Source organism: Saccostrea echinata, unplaced genomic scaffold (genome assembly GCF_033153115.1).
Source record: "Saccostrea echinata isolate AGI-Se365-2 ecotype Australia unplaced genomic scaffold, CSIRO_AGI_Sech_v1 ptg000001l, whole genome shotgun sequence".
Taxonomy (NCBI): Eukaryota; Metazoa; Mollusca; class Bivalvia; order Ostreida; family Ostreidae; genus Saccostrea; species Saccostrea echinata.
The window spans coordinates 26,294,313-26,312,346 of NW_026889750.1; positions in this window are offsets into that span (position 1 = coordinate 26,294,313).

An 18,034-nucleotide genomic window follows, 5' to 3' on the forward strand; every position below is an offset into this window, starting at 1 on the left:
AAAAATATATAGATCTATAACAGTAAGTGAATGGGCCACATTCATTTATGATTTCTAACTTTTAAAATTCTAAAACTAAGTATAATAATTATGTTTTGTTTGTTTGTTGTTTAACATCCCTCTTGAGAATTTTTCACTCATATGGAGACACCACCACTTCCGGGTGGAGAGCTGCAAATTTTTACCTATGCTTGGTACTCAGGGCCATTGAGCAGTGAGGGATCTTTTTCGTGCCAGCATGTATTGCGACGCAGAACCTTGGTTTATACAGTCTCATCCGAAGGATCAGTCTGCACATCCCACCATGGGATTCAAACCACGACATAAGGATCAACTCCATACTCTGTGACTCTAGAGCATGCGGACAACTAATAAGTATGTAAAACATCGTAAAGTTTACATTATTTCTAAAATGTATTGACATTTTTTAATACATACAAATTAAGTCAAAATACATTTTGATTTTGTTCCACTGCTGTGACTTTATGCATATTATATAGTATTTTACTCATGTGGTCATGTTAATTTAATACACAAGTTTGATAATTTATTTTTGATTTTAAATTTAAGTACATGTAAATTACTACAATAATAGTAATAAAAAGAGTTTTGGTTATAAGCAAACAATATTTTTTCCTCTTATGAAATACAAGGTTCAAATGCTCCATTACTGGAACCCCCCCCCCCCACCAACACCACCACCAACCCCTTTTAAACTCATATAGAGAGACTGGTGGTCTTAACTTCTGTAAAACATGTTGTAATTGTCATTATTATAAACTGATGGGCTGTATTGTCCAAAGTTATACTCTGAATAAATATGAGGATGCATGCATCCATCTTTCCCTGTATAGATGTCAGACCTTTTTTAAAGAAAATCATTGATCTCCGTGAAATTATTTGGTACTTAGCATTAATTTTTGCTATTTTTTCAGAAGAAAAAAATTATGTCAACAAACCTTAGCCTCTCGCCTCTGAAATGACGAAGGACTTCTGATTCACTTTAATCACATTAGTATCTTAACCCCCACCCTCTCACACTGGGGTCAATCATTTATGTCAGAGCAGTCATATTTCAACATGGTCAAACAGTGTTTCCACTTGACAAGGTACATACATGTATGTATTTTAAAATATGTGTTTGGCTGTTTAGGGACAAAGTTTGTTTGTGTGTTTACTTACATTGTAAAGCTGGTGAACAGAAGCATCTTAGAACGGAACAGCTGATCAGTGAATGAGTGATCAGCCTTCTGTATTAGGCATGCAAAGCCTGAAGTATGAACTTGTCTCATGTATGCATCCTCCATCAATAATTCATTAATTGTATATTAAATGGTTTTCAATCACTTACAGCGCCACAAGATGTACAGTTTAACTTCGTATTAAATCCACTGAAAAACACTAGAACAGGCTTACTTCAGCCGCCAGTCGGTACACGTGTTCAAAGTGTCTGATTCCTGTGTGCGTTTGATTGAATTCAAGATAAAGATTACATTTTGAAGAATTTCTGTTTATAAAGAGAAAGATTGGAATACAGTACATAAAATTATATATTGCCCCATAGAAAAGAAATCTACTAGTCCTCTATGTATATATTTATATAATCTATGAGTACTTAAACCTTCTTCCTTATGTTTTTCCTTAATTAAAACAGACCTGTGGGTACATGTTCACGGGGGGGGGAATAGTTTTTCTAAGTTAATTTTCATTTGGAAGGCCCCCCCCCACCCAATTATATTTTTGTTGTTTTACGGTCAAACACTGGAAAATAACGGCAAATGGGGATTTCTCTTTTTTTTTTTTTTTTTTTTTTTTTTGCTTACTTGTCAAACTCTCTACTTTGAAACACATTAATGCACTACGGGCCTGTGAGGTATCGTTAAAACTTAATTATTGCGATTAACTGATTAATTGCAATTTGGAAGTTCATAATTAGATCTCTTTTTCCCTCCTTATCAAAGTACTTTCGAATCAATGACTGGACTAATTTACTGGATCCGCTTCTGTTCGAGCACCTGTAACCACTCTCCTCTAGTGACTACCCATGTGTGAATATGTACGTACATGTATATATACTCGGGATACAGCTAATACCTAGATAACAATAGAGGGTAGTCACTGCATGTCTAAAGATGTATACACGGGGTGACCACACACAGTCTAATTCATCATGGCTGAAACAGTGACAATGGCTTTGGAAAAGGAGAAACTGAATCTCAAACTCTTTCTTTAAAATGACGCTTTAAGATTTTCAAGTTGATAAAAACGCTTACATATTCATATTTATTGTTACATATCGTATTAAGTTTTTGAGCAGATATGGATGTTATTAAAGCTTTCATTGAATATAGTTTTAAAAAATACATGTATGAATACATGTAATATTATATTTATAAAGTAATTCGAATGTACATCCATCATTCATAATAATGAATGGTACAGCTTGACTTTAATCAGTTGATTGTAGTTGTTTTTGTAACTCAGCGGACACATTATATACACTGTTACATGTAGCATAGTAGCTACACGTAGCTGTATGCCGCTGACACCTAACCTTCTTCTTTGACATTTGGCCTATGTGCTGCAATGACCTGTAACCTCAGGACTAACAGTGAAAATACTTCGTATACAAACATGACAAAGTAGTTATGCGATAGAGTATATATGCATGTTAATGTATAATTAAAAAAAAACAACAACACAAGTTCTAGAAACTTTACAATATAATGGTTAAAAGTGTCTGCAATCAGGATAACAATTTTTAATTTGAGCAAATTTAGGCAAATTATTTTCATTACATACCGAAAATGAAAACTTCTTTACATTTATTAATGGAAGGATATACACAGAGATTGAATTGTAAAATTTATGGAAAGATATTTATTAAAAATTATGTAGAAAATTTATTGAATAATTTACAGTTCAACCCAAGCCTTTATAGGGTGCCCAATTCTTGCAGTGAAAACAAGACTATACTTATGTTATTTTTAAGAATAATTAAGGAATTTAGGGGACACTCCAAAACGGATTTAATTATCAGTTAACTTTAAATGAAGAGTAAATAATTAAACTCACTTTAAAAACAACATGGTTTTTATTGGGTCAAAGAAAACAAATATCGTGCAGTTATTTTTGTTTTGATGAATTTAATTATATTTATTTGACAAAATTATTAAGAGCAGCCTATTATAATTATATGTAGCTGTATTGTTATAGGATGAAAAATTAAAGGTAGTGTGCTACTTTGTATTCAAAATACATTTTTCGATCTCTGGAGCAGAAATATTCTTTTGGCGAAATTTTCGAGTGATTTTTTTTTTTTTACAAACACATTCCTATATTGCAAGGGATTATATTTCTTCTCTTGTCAGTGTGTTTTCCATATTTTAGTTACCAGGTAAGACAATTTCATAACATGATAACTTTTTAAAAGGTTTTCTTAACTGATATAAGTATATAGCATATTAGGTATCACTATATATTTAATAATGTGAACTTCGAATTAAGTCAACAACAGCCATAGAAATTATCTAGTATAATACCTATGTGTTATTAAGATACCAGAAAAGAAATTTGAAAGTTACTGTACGAGTTTACATGTACTTTCTGTCAAGCAGTTGAAAATTCGACAGAATGTACAAGGAAAATTACCGTCCATTTCTTTGCCGGTGGTGGTGGTGGTGGTGTGTGTGTGTGTGGGGGGGGGGTATTTTCATGTCATGCATTTTCTTGCATTAATAATATGTAACTATGTAATATCAAGTGGTCTTGCAAGTTCCTTAAAAGAATACTTTAATGATTAACACAAGCTTCAAATTCCAAAATTAATTCCATTGGAATAGTAAACTTTTTTTTACTAATAATAAGCTATGGGGAAAATAGAGCCGTACTGTTAAAAATCATTTATATTAACATTCATGCAATCTTTTGTATAGTATAAGAATTAAGGTAAGCTGTAGCTCTATAGGTCGCTGATCTGAAGAAAAAAAATTGGTCGGACGACCAGAGAGTATATTTATCGCGCCCGAAAAACATCATATTCTAACATATACTTTTATTTTTCCCATAAGAAAAGATTCCTTACAACCCTTGGTCATAGCCCTTCTGTATATGCCTTACATTGAGAACATCGAAAATTTCACCTTTTTATACTGCCATTTTGAGTGGCAGCATTAAATTTGGCTTCGAGAACAATTGATAGGGGTTTAAAGAATTTGGTTGAAATCGGGATTTTTTGGTATTTGGGTTAATAATTCGAGAAAATTATTTCAGAAAAGTGTAACATTTTGTGCAAAGTAAAGTTTTTTTTTTTTTTTTTTTTTTTTTTTTTTTTTTTTTTTTTTCAGTGGGTTGCATTGTAGCTCTCAGGTCTGTCAGTATTTTTATTTTCGTAGAGCTACGGTTCTGCAGCATAAAATTCAGGTATAATTGTTAAACTGCGATTTTAAAGCATGAAATTATAGCATTTTTAATAAACATGTTAATATTTTCTTAACAATCACAGCCTTCGGTAGATTTTTTTTCCCAATATTACATGTACTGGTCTTTTGTAGGAGTCGAGGTCTTTCCATAATGATAGTTACGCAATATAAACAGGGACTGCAATTGTCAGTAGACGTGAAGCCGAATTCTTGAATATACGTGCGACTGTCGGACGGAAACTCTATAAGGTTACAGGTTACAGCCCCGGGGTGAATTTTGCAATTGATTTTCAATCAAAGGTGTGAACGGCTGGAGGGATCGATACAATTTATCCATACGATATACAATCTGAATTTTTAATCCTTTGAACATGTTGAATGTATGACAGTGTATCCCTATTTACTATTTCGCAATCATAATGCATTAATATTTTGCATTATGGAAAGAAAAATGTTCATTAAGAATAAAATATAAATTTATTAATCGAAATTTGCATTCTACGACACAATAATTCATTTAAGGGAAACTGCTTTTAAAAAATCATGAAAATTAAAACTAAATCATTGATTATTTGGATTCATAATACTCCCATATGGGTCAAGCAATTACAAAAAATACATACACTTACACCTTTTTAATTTAATGGCTTCGTTATGTTTTAAATGAATAAGTTAACAGTGGTTAAGCCAGGGACCTATATATACTAGTAGTATATAGGTCCCTGGTTAAGGACATTGGCAAGGTTCCTGGTTATTGTATAGAATTTTTCAAGAACTTTTGAGTAGGTTTAAATGTACTAAATAGGCTATATTCTGGATCGTTTTACCTACTAATCCAGCATTCTTTTTTAGATTTTGTCAAATTAGTGTTTTTACAATTCTTAATGCATTTCCTATGTAAAATGTTGATAAAAGGGACCTACATAAATTTTCACCATAATATTTCTTCAAAACCCATTTATTTCATACAGTTTTTGTATTGTATACATTATTGTAACTTCATTTCCTATGACTTCTAGATATTTTGGTTGAAAATGTATTTATAGAAAAAAGACATGGATATACCGGCACCGATCATCATTTTTGAGTTGCGTCCCTTAACAGCTAAAATTGGTCAAGTGACTGGTTGATTGTTTTTATCATGTAATTGACTGAATTGATTGAAATACATTGTCATAAAAATATTGACATGGATTTATTTTTAACTTTTATTCGTAATTACTAAATGCTGATTCCTTCACACGACCTAAGAACTGTTCTCAGTCGGCATGGTCGACCTACCTTTCAGCATATGTCACATCTTTGCCCTTCCCAGCATACTGAGCATAACTATGGTAAATGACGACCTGTTTGCTCTTTGTCCCTGAATACAATGTACAACAAAGCCATTACTACTTTTCTTTCTTGCTGTATAGAAGATTCTACCCGTTGAAGGAAGTACACGTGCTTTTGTTTACCTCTATAACATACGCTTTACTGGTTTTCACCGCTTAGAGAATTCTACACGGGAGATCACTCTCAATCACTATTTTACAAGTGAAAAAACCCATGTATTAAACCTTTTTTCTCCGGAAAGCCCTGACTTGCCAATGCCCTTAAGCCACATAAAGTTTAAATTTTTTTCATTCAAGTTTTCTCAATAATGTCAGTCATATATAGTGATTAAAAGATGTATAAAATAAATACATAGGCTAAAAAGTCATGGAGAGAGAGAGAGAGAGAGAGAGAGAGGTAGTTATTGAGATACACAGATAAGCTCTCGCTCGCTAGCCGATAACGGTGCATGTCAGTCGATGGCAGTGTTCGTAGGGTGTGTTCCCCGAACGTCTACTGGACTAAACCAACATCTAATTATCACACTCAATTAAGGGGCCCTGTAAGGGGTACAGGTCGTAGGATAGGGGTTGGGGTCTTTTGTGGAAAATTGTTTGAAGCCGGTCAAAATTGTTGGTATCCTAGAGAAAGTCTTGTCACAAGAAATACACCTTCAGTGGGTAATCGTGTTTTTTAACAAATGCTTTTCGGCGAATCAGTTTCAACTAATTTACATGAAAGTACAATATCAGAAACTGTAACCCGGATCATTATTTATGGTTCCGGGCTACTTTATCTTCGTAATAAAGTGGAGGAAAAACAATCTAGTGACAAAAATATTTGAAAATACTCTCAGCAATTGTAACCCGGAACGTTAATTATGTCCATAATTTTGGTTCCGGGCTACTTTATCTTCGTAATAAAGTAAAAAAAAAAACAGCATAGTAACAAAAGATGTTTGAAAATACACAGCAATTGTAACCCGGAACGTTAATTATGACCATAATTTTGGTTCCGAACTAATTTATCTTCGTAATAAAGTAAAAAAAAAACAGCATAGTAACAAAAGATGTTTGAAAATACACAGCAATTGTAACCCGGAACGTTAATTATGACCATAATTTTGGTTCCGGACTAATTTATCTTCGTAATAAAGTAAAAAAAAAAAAACAGCATTAGATAGTAACAAAAGATGTTTGAAAATACTCTCAGCAATTGTAACCCGGAACGTTAATTATGACCATAATTTTGGTTCCGGGCTACTTTATCTTCGTAATAAAGCGGAAAAGAAACAACCTAGTAACAATGATATTTGAAAATACTCTCAGCAATTGTAACCCGGAATGTTAATTATGGCCATTGTAACCCGGAATGTTACTTATGACCATAATTTTAGTTCCGGGCTACTTTTTCTTTGTAATAAAGTGAAAAAGAAACAGCCTAGTAACAAAAGATGTTTGGAAACACACAGCAATTGTAACCCAGAACGTTATTTATGACCATAATTTTGGTTCCGGGCTACTTTATCTTTGTAATAAAGTGGAAAAGAAACAACCTAATGACAAAAATATTTGAAAATACTCTCAGCAAATGTAATCCGGAACGTTAATTCTGACAATAACTATGGTTCCGGGCTACTTTATCTTCGTTATAAAGTGGAACAGAAACAACTTAGTTACAACAATGTTTGAAAATACTTTATTATTATCTTTTTATAAGGTAGAATACAATGAACAAGAAACAAAAATGTTTGATATTACTCTCAGAAATTGTAACCTGGAATAATAATTATTTTTAATTTGCAAATGATAAAAAAAATGAATTAACAATTTTACATTTTTGCAGATGCTACAATTTAAACTCCTCAATTTTTTTTTTTTTGGGGGGGGGGCTCAGATAATTAACTAACACTTTTTTTTTTTTAATTTTTGGAGCTGTTATAACCTCCTTTTTTTTATATTTGGGGGAGGGGGCTGAGATTTTAAAAAAATGGAGGGGTGTTACATTATTGCAGCTTGCCTTCTGCCTACATGTATATATTTGAATTTTTTTCTCCACAAATTTTGATATTCATTAAACACAATGGTATGTATAAAACGATAAAGTTTTAAAGTGTCATAAAAATTGTCATTTTCTTATTGCGTTTTATGTACAAAAAACACCAAGGAATAAAAGATATTTCCAAAATATCTTAAGGAGTGGGTGGGTAGGACACGCATCGAAGTTACAGAAAAGTGCATTTCAAGGCCTTTAAAACATAAAAAAAAATCATTTAAAATTTGCTTAAACCTTGATTTTACTAAAATCTTTGAGCTAATTCAGTTTAGCTGACTGCTATTTTCACAATCAACATTGCTGGTCCTTACTTTTCATATTTCAACCTTGCTTTTTTTGTTCCTACGGTCTTTAAAGAACAACAACAACATAATTTTCATTAATTAATATTGTGTTTGTTTATTCTAAGGGAATAAACCATATCGTTATGTTTTCATGTTTGTTTCATTGCAGAATAAACCACATATTCATAAAATATCCTTTGTTAATTTATCACAAAAACTACATAACTATCTTCATCAGTGAATTAAATTTTTTATGTTTGTTTATTTCTAATGGAATATAAATCATATTTTCATGCCAAGTGATAATATCTAATGGAATGGAAGCCATGTATTCGAGGCTCGACATTGTGGAATTTGCAACACTTGTAATGTCATTTAAACAGAGAATGCATCTCTATAAATACATATACCATTTCGTATTATCAGATTATAAAATTAAAATTTACTGATCAAATTTATCTTTGACATTGTGTTTCTTTTTAGGCTTTTGTAATCTCAGTCTAGTATTTTTTGTATTTAAACATATTTTATTGAAACATAATCAATAGGATTGGACACAAGTTTTACCAACTTAGAATTGTCCTCTCCAACACAAACAAAATGACATATACATATACACGTGATGTACAACCAACAAATGTACAATACAAAAAAAGTGCAGGGAAATAAGAAAAGAGTGGGAGGGGGGGGGGGTGCAAAGAAAGAAAGGAAAGGGGTTGTAATAGATACAGAATGGTTACGCTGGGTATTCATAAAAATCTTTTCGATTTTTTAATATATTTGTGTACGGCTTTAACTATGTTCATATTATTTTGTTGTCCCAAGTTTGAGTCCCCAAATAGAATTATGTCAAGGTCTATTGTTCCTTTGTTATTTCTTATAGTGTGAAATAATTCTAATCTTATTTCAGCATAATTCTTACAATACAAAAAAAAAGTGGTCAGTGTTTTCATTGGTATATCCACAAGAACAATGAGTGTTATCTGAAAGCCTGACTTTGAACAGGTCTGACTTAAGGAGACTCACATTGTGTCTCATTCTAGTTAAAATTGAGTTTATTTTCTTTTCACCAAAAGAAAAATATTTTGGAGGAGATTCACATTTAAGAAGTCTTTTTTTGAAAGCATTTACAGTTTCAAGGTTTCTGATTTCAGTCTAGTTTATGTTCTATCCTCTTTACCCTGTAAATACCGGGTCTGCGTGCATTCAAGCGAGAATTTCACACCTGACATGCACTAAATAAACAAAGGGACTTAATTTGTATGCATTAGATAAACAAGGCCTTTCATTTGACCTAATTTTATTCGGTGTATATGTATCAGAAAGCGTATTTCACGATCTTTACTTGGGCTATTCATTCAATTATTTTTAAAAATATCTGTACAAAAAGGGCATGACGCCTTATAAAAAGAACATTGCGCCACATGAAAATGACATGCCGCTGCGCCATGCTTAATCCTCAAGGAAAAAACTACTTCTATGGTTCAGTGTAGAATGAAAACTGGCAGATAATAATTGAGAGAAACCGCGATTCGAAGATTGCAGCCATGGCCGGAACCAAACTTACAGTAAAATCCGGAACCAATATTATGAATTTAAGGTTCCGGCCGGAACGTGAAGTATCCGGAACGTAAATTATGCGACACCGGCAATCTAGCATGTTTGCCATGCTGAATTAATCATAAAGCTTTTTCTCGTGTTCCAGTGATTCTTTATATTTAATTTCGATTGTCTTTATAGGTATTAACGTGTTTCATTAAAAAAAAATAAATAAAAAAAAATCAAGGATAAAATTTGAACGATACAAATGTATAATGTAGTTTGGTTTGCTGAATGAAAACATGAAAAATTATACCTGAAGTGTAAACAGGTAAAAGACCAATTCTTTCTATTATAATAATATATAGTCTATGATAGTCTGTGTACATGATCATAGGCGCTCCCCAGCTTAATTGTTAAAAAATACATATCTAGTATAGTATAGTATATATGTATTTTTTAACAATTAAGCTGGGGAGCGCCTATGTACATGATGTATATAAAAAGCTTATACTGTAGAAAATATTTCGACCCCCTTCTATATTGTCATCATTGCTTCAAAGACTCAACCGGGTAAAATTAAAAAAAAAAAAAAAAATCCGATGTCGTACACGTATCAAACATAGAATATTGAGGAGGGAAATGAACACTGAGATAGGTTGGGTAGGTAATAACTTTTGTAGTTTTAATACTCCTGTATATGGTACCTATATAATCTTGAATAAGGTTAAAAACCCAAACAATTATCGCGATTTCACCAAGTCACTCCAGATATAGCAATGCACGGTCTGATTTAGAATTGCCCAGGCGTGATTTTTTGTTTTCCACATATATCTCGATCAGTCACTCATAAATAGCTTTCATTGCAATTTTTCTTTAAAATAAAATAAAAATAGATTATTAACGACAAAAAAATGAAAATGTACGGGGAATTATGTTACATAATTCATATATAAATTAAGGAAAAACCATAAATAGTGACGTGTTTATTTTCTTCTTTTTCAATAAGTATCTTTACTATATGTTCCGTTAAAAGATCGCAAAAAATTATCCGTGTTTTAGTGCACACTTATTCCAAGTCAGTAGAGCGCTTTAAAAATCACCCAGATTCTCTTCACGCACAAGGTCATCATATCGAGAGAAAGATGCTGATGAAAGTGAAAAAAAGAAGTTTATTCTAAAAAGGTTAATTCATGCAAGTTTTAAATCAGTCTATATTTGATTTAGCGTGTGTGAATTACTCCATTAACAACACCAACGTGTCCATTCTGGTGTCATTTTTGGCAGTGAGACGGGGGCAAGTTTACATGCACATGTCAGCATGTAACCACTGGTAACTGAAGTATATAAGTATAGTATAAGCATACTATTGTCAGTTCTCATACAATCTTAGATTGAATTAGCTTAAGCTATTTCAACCACCACATTTTTTCTTAAATATGTTTTTCTTTTCTGTTGAGCATGTACAAAAAAGTGGCACTTAAACAGGTCCGGCACAATCTCTTGATCAGGTCTAGGCGGCCTCTGTTTTTGGAGGATAGATTTTATCCTCTGAAAACAGAGGATAGCAGTCTTGCCACCTACCGGAATTTTCAAAACTAAGGGCAGTTAACTCTTAACCAAACAAATAACAGCAACTCTTGCATTTATGAACCGTACGCTGATTTCGAAATAAAACAAATAAAAGGTACAATTTCATATGATGATGGATAATTCCAGATATTAAATCAATATAACTATATTTTTGTAATTGCCGTCAATCAGTTATTCGGTATACAGCTTGGAAAACAAATATTGCACTTACCTGCCTGTGACTGAGGTTAATTATAACCAGCTGATTTTCCAGTACCGTAATTATGTGATAAGCAGTTTAGAAATTTTGATAAAAAAATTTTTTTTGAAAAATTAAGTTTGATAATTTATTATTTCTTTCATTTAATAATTCTTAAGCACATCACTTTGTAATATTTTATTAATTTTGTTTATGTATACACATGGCTGTATGAATATATGTTAATTTCTTAGTAAACATGTCAAATTATTTATTTTATTTACTTATGCTATTCAATTTATTTATATATTTTTATAATAATTCATTCAATCCATTTATCAGATACTTTTATTTGCTTAAATTATAAGGCAGAGTATATTTTGCGTTTTAAATACGCTTAAAATGCGTTTCCTTTTGTGTTTCCTTTTTTTGAATTAAAAGAAAATATAAAAGAAACATTAAAATCCTTTTTTATTTGTCTAAATAGAGAAAAATCATAAAAAATAAAACAAAATAACAAGAAATATTCAGTAATAGTGGAGCGCAAAAAGTGCTAACTTTGAAAATAAATTGCAAAATATCTAGACATAGAATCTCAAATCGCCACATACAATCGATAGTTTAATGTTTGAACTTTTATTTGCATGTACTCTGGTGCTTGCACTTTTTGATTAAAGGTAGGCACGAGGTGTTTGAAAATTACCTGTGTTATCCTCTGAAATCGTCGGATAAACTATCCCACAATGCAACGCGGTTTCCATATATGGTAAAAATTTCGGCCGCCATATTGAATTTAGCTATCCTCCAAAAACGGAGGCCGCCCAGACCTGTTGATTTAGCTATATAGCTTGATTTAGCTATATAGCTTTATTAAGCTATTCAGAATAGCTTAATTTAGCTATTTTATCACACTTTTTTCTTAAATGTGTTATTTTCTCAGCATGCACAAAAAGTCACACCTTGGTGCAGTGATAATATTCAACCTTGAACTCTTCTGGAAATAATGCATGTAAAAATCAATCATCAAATTGGGTCTCCTTAAAAACTTTGTACTCAAAGTTCTAAATGTTTTGGGGCTATATAAAGCAATTGATACAGTTACTTCATTGAAATTATAAAAGAGGCCAATTATGGTCAACAAGATAATTGATTGGTATAATTCAGTACAATGAGAAGCAATCATACTTATCCATGCCTCATTATGCACACAAGGTAGTGTACAGTTACTCAAACAATGGAAATTCATCTTTTGCTTAAAAGTATTCAAATGCTGCAATGTTAGAATTATCTTTGATTTCGGTTGTTGATTATACATAGTACATTATGAATAGTCTAATACTTGCGACGTTTTGTCTTTTTCTTACAAAAAACATTTTTAGGAAAAACTGCACATAAATAGCTTTATCAAGCTATTTTGAATAGCTTAATAAAGCTACATAGCTTTTTCAAGCTATATAGCTAAATCAACAGATTGTGCTGGACCTGTTTAATACAGTGATAGTATTCAATCCTGAACTCCTCTGAAAAGAATACACATATTTTTGTAAATAACTTGTTTCTTAGGGCCAAGATTTACTCTTGATATGGGAAGATAGTGACCACTCTATATCTTGAGAACCCTTTGCTTGACATACCTCATATTTATAAGTACATTATTTTCTTTTGAGGAGTAAATGACAATTATAGATTTTGAGGTCCCAAAGTCAAAGATCAAGGGTCAAACTGGACATAAGAATATTGATCGCTCAATATCTTAAGAACCCTTTACTTGACAGAAATCACACTTGGTATAATGGCATCTCCTGATGAGTAAATGACCACTGCAGATTTTGAGGTCACAAGGTCTAAGGTCAATAAACAACCTACTTTAGGCATAAAAAGATATTTCCATTCAATATTTTGAGAACCATTAAATTTTGCATGATAGACATTTAATTTTTAAAAAAAAAATACCCTTTGAAGAATAGATGCCCACTATATTTTTAGCTCTTCTGAGCCAAAGGCTCAGAGAGCTAATGCTATGGCCATTTGTGCAGTGTGTGTAAACTTTTTAGAATATGGGGCATAACTCAAGAACCCCTTGGCCAATTATTGTCAAATTTGTCACAGGGTATCCTTGGCCCAAGGGCTCTCGTTTATACTAAAACTAGGGTTGTGACCCTTAAACAAGGGGAGATAATTAGGAAAATAGAAACAAAAGTACTGGTTGCTAAAAAATCTTCTTCTCAAGAACCACGGGCAGATTATCACTAAACTTACACAAAAAGATGAAGATAGTTTGTAAATTAAAATTTGCACAGGGAATTGCCCTGGGGCAAAGGGTGTGGTCTCAAGGTCACTTCAAAGTTGACCAAAAATTACATTTCATTAAAATGTTGATATTTTGCTTACTATAAGGACTAGGATCATCAAATCTTGTCAGTTGATGCATCTAAGGACCTCATATGATGTTGACTCAAAAGTAGGTCACAGTGACCTACTTTTTAAAATTTTGCGGCCATTCTTTTTCAAAAAACAATTTAGAGGCATATCTGGAACAATTTAAGGCCTATGATCATCAAACTTTGTCAATTGATGTATCTTGTGTCCTCGGAGTACGTCAACTAAAAAGTAGGTCACCTTGACCCCCCCTTTTTTTTTTAATTTTATGGCTAATCTTTTTCAAAACAATTAAGGTCATTAATTCGAATACTGAGAGGTTTAGACTCATTAAATCTTGTAAGATGATGCATCTTGGGGCCATAAAATATATTTATTAAAAAGTAGGTCACAGTGACCTACTTTTTGAACTTTCAATTTCAAAGCGTTTTAGAGGCATAATTTGGATATTTTAAGGCCTATGATCATAAAACTTTGTAAGTTGATGCATCTTGGGTCCTCGAAAAACGTCAACTGAAAAGTAGGTCACTGTTACCTACTTTTCAATTTATATGACTTTAATTAAATATTTCGGGTACTAATTGGCTAAGAATCATTAAACTTTGTCAGTTGATGCATCTTGGGTCTTCGGAGTAGGTTGACTGAAAAGTAGGTCACTGTGACCTACTTTTTAAAATTTATAGCTTTAATTAGATATTTCAGGTACTAATTGGATTAGAATCGTCAAACTTTGTCAGTTGATGCATCTTGGATCTTTGGAGTACAACAATTGAAAAGTAGGTTACCATGACCTACTTTTGAAATTTTATGGCTGTATTTAATATTTTTGGGTACTATTTGGCTAAGAATCATTAAAATTTGTCAGTTGATGCATCTTGGGTCCTCGGAGTAGGTCGACAGAAAAAGAGGTCACCGTGACCTACTTTTCAATTTTACATGACTGTAATTAAATGTTTTTTGGTACTTATTGGCTTAGAATCATCAAACTTTGTCAGTTGATGCAACTTGGGTCTTCAGAGTAAATCGACTGAAAAGTAGGTCACCATGACTTACTTTTGAAAATTTATGGCTTTAATTAAATATTTCAGGTACTAATATGCTTAGAATCATCAAACTTTGTTAGTTGATGCATCTTGGGTGTCTGGAGTACAACTGAAAAGTAGGTCACCCTGACCTACTTTTGAAATTTTATGGCTGTATTTAATATTTTTGGGTACTGTTTGGCTTAGAATCATTAAAATTTGTCAGTTGATATATCTTGGGTCCTTGGAGTAGGTCGACTGAATTTTAGGTCACTGTGACCTATTTTTCAATTTATATGTCTATAATTAAATATTTTGGGTACTAATTGACTTAGAATCATCAAACTTTGTCAGTTGATGCATCTTGGTCTTCAGAGTAGGTCGACTGAAAAGTAGGTCACCATGACCTACTTTTGAAAATTTATGGCTTTAATTAAATATTTCAGGGACTAATTGGCTTTGAATCATCAAACTTTGTCAGTTGATGCATCTTGGGTCCGCAGAGTTAGTCGACTGAAAAGGAGGTCACTGTGACCTACTCTTGAAATTTATGGCTTTATTTAAATACATCTGGTACTATTTGGCTTAGAATCATCAAACTTTGTCAGTTGATGCATCTTGGGTCTTTAAAGTATGTCATCTGAAAAGTAGGTCACTCTGACCTACTTTTGAAATTTTATGGTAATAATTTTAAAAATTTTTTAGGTATTGATTGGCTTAGAATCATCAAACCTTGTTGATTGTATCTTCGGTCCTCAGAGAATAACAAGTGATAAGTAGGTCACCATGACCTACTCGCAGGCACTAATTGGCTTAGAATCATCTTGGGTCTCAGTGTTTCACCTAAAATGTAGGTCATGATGACCTACCTTTGGAAGTTTAAGGCTTTATCTAAATATACATGATACCTAGGGGCTTTAAATAGAAGTGATAGGTTGTACAGTTAATCAGAAGAGCGATTCAAGGACCTTAGGCCTCCTGTTTGGGGTCACAAGATCAGGAGTCAAGGTTCAAATTGAATATATTAGGAATAAAATGTCAATATCATAATAAGCATAGTGACTTTGAAGTTGATCCCTCTTTTATATTGTCATTAGGTGGGTAAATTTTGGATAGGATTATTTTTCCTATATTGTGCCAAGACATGGGATATTTAATCCTAGCTTCTCAATTTAGTGGGATTTTTTGTCCTGTGGGAGAAATAATCCCATTTTGCAACAACCAAGGGATTTTTTTCCCATATGGGACAAATTATCCCATAGTATTATTTCTCCCATGGGATTTTGGTGGGATTTCAAGTGGGATGAAAAATCCCCCCATTCTCCCATGGGATTTTAAGTTTTGGGAGAAGTTTATAAGAAAACTACAACATTGTGGAAGTTAAGATTGACATGATGAGATGAGAATAAAAAATCCCACCAAAATCCAGGAAAATTTTCAAATTATGTCTTTTCGAAAGGGTACCTAAAAGTCCGGACTATGTCGTGTCCGGACTTAAATGTCGCAGTGTTTTTTACAATTTAAACTCTCCTTCACCCAAAGATGCTTTGTACCAACTTTGGTTAAAATTGGCCCTGTGGTTCTTGAGAAGAAGCTGAAAATGTGAAAAGTTTACAGACGGACGGACGGACAATGGGTGATCAGAAAAGCTCACTTGAGCTTTCAGCTCAGGTGAGCTAAAAAGGAGCCTACAGATTTCTCAAATTTGAGAAATAAATTCCTTTAATGAAGCTTTATAAGTATAGCTTGGTCAACTAAGATGTTTCGGGGCATAATTTGTAGATGAACAAGACGAAACATCATATTTTAAACTGTCATTTTTAATGAAAAATTGAGAAAATCAGTCATGAATTTGGGAGTTTTTTCCATATCAGACAAATTAAATGTATCCAGATTGCCTAGAGTCTCTCAGAAAACGGTAATTTGTATGTTCTTAGCCTTTCTTTAAAATAATAGTAAATTGAATGTAGGTTTCAGGATTACTTTTCACATGATTTCAAATTGAATTCCAGGAAAATACTTTATTTTCTACATAATTCTATTACAGCCATAAAGTACGGGAAAAAGAAAGTATAATTTGATTATGACGTCATAATGGATAAGTATCAAAAATTAAGGCAGTCTAAAATCATTTACTAGATCTTGACCTTAACATTCCTTTCATATGATATGAAGAAATTTGTTTACGTTGATGTTGAATTCTGATGTCTGGATTGTTTTAAGCTTCAGTGTGTTTTTATTATGGTGAACATTTAACACTGTGCCGGATAAATCTGCCACTTCCAAAGTGGCAAATCGGCGCCCGCCAAAGTCTTGGTTTACATAAAATCGATATATACCATGAGATAGACCATCACTTACAGAGTTCAAAACTACCTTTGCTGCAGGTGAATCTCACCTGTCAGGTGAGATAATCACCTTTGAAAAGAAAATTCCCATGGGAAAAATAAAGTTCCTATAGGAAAATTAAAATTCCTGAGGGATATTATCAAAATCCTACAGGATTCGATCATTTCCTGCAGGATATTTCAGAATTCCTGCAGGAAATTAATTTACTATGGGAGAATTTAATCTCCTGTAGGAATGTTATTTCCTATAGGAGAAAGAAAAAATCCCTTAGGAAAGATGTTTCCCTTAGGATTTCCTAAATTCCTATAGGATTTCTTTTTCAGTGAGAAATTCCTATAGGAATATTTCATACCTTTTGAAATTTTTGCTTGCTCCTAAGGGAGAAAAATATCCTGTAGGAAATTTTAAATTCCTATAGGACTTTTTCTTATCCTACAGGAATTTGTTTCATCTATTTGTTCGACTGTAGCAAATTCTTACCAGTATAAAATATTTTGTATCAGAGAAAGAATCATAAAGAAACATCATTAATGTGATTGAAAAACATACTTTATCTTAAAATAATTCCTTCCTGATGCTTAAAGGCAATTTAAAAGGTTATCTGTGGGGAATTAGTTTGAACACAATGGTAAAAATATGTATAATATTATGTACAAAACAATATCATATCACAGTTGACCATTTCTACTGCTACATACTACTGCAAGACAATTTTATGTCAAAATTTGCATCCTAATTTTGAATAGATTGATAAATAGGTTGATTAACTTTATAAAAATACTTGCTGTGGGGCATATGTTACTCTAAAATGCTGAAAAAATGCTAGAACCTTAGACGTTTATTGAAAAAAGTGTATTCAATATTAGTCAAAACCTGCCTATGCAAATTACTATCAAGCAA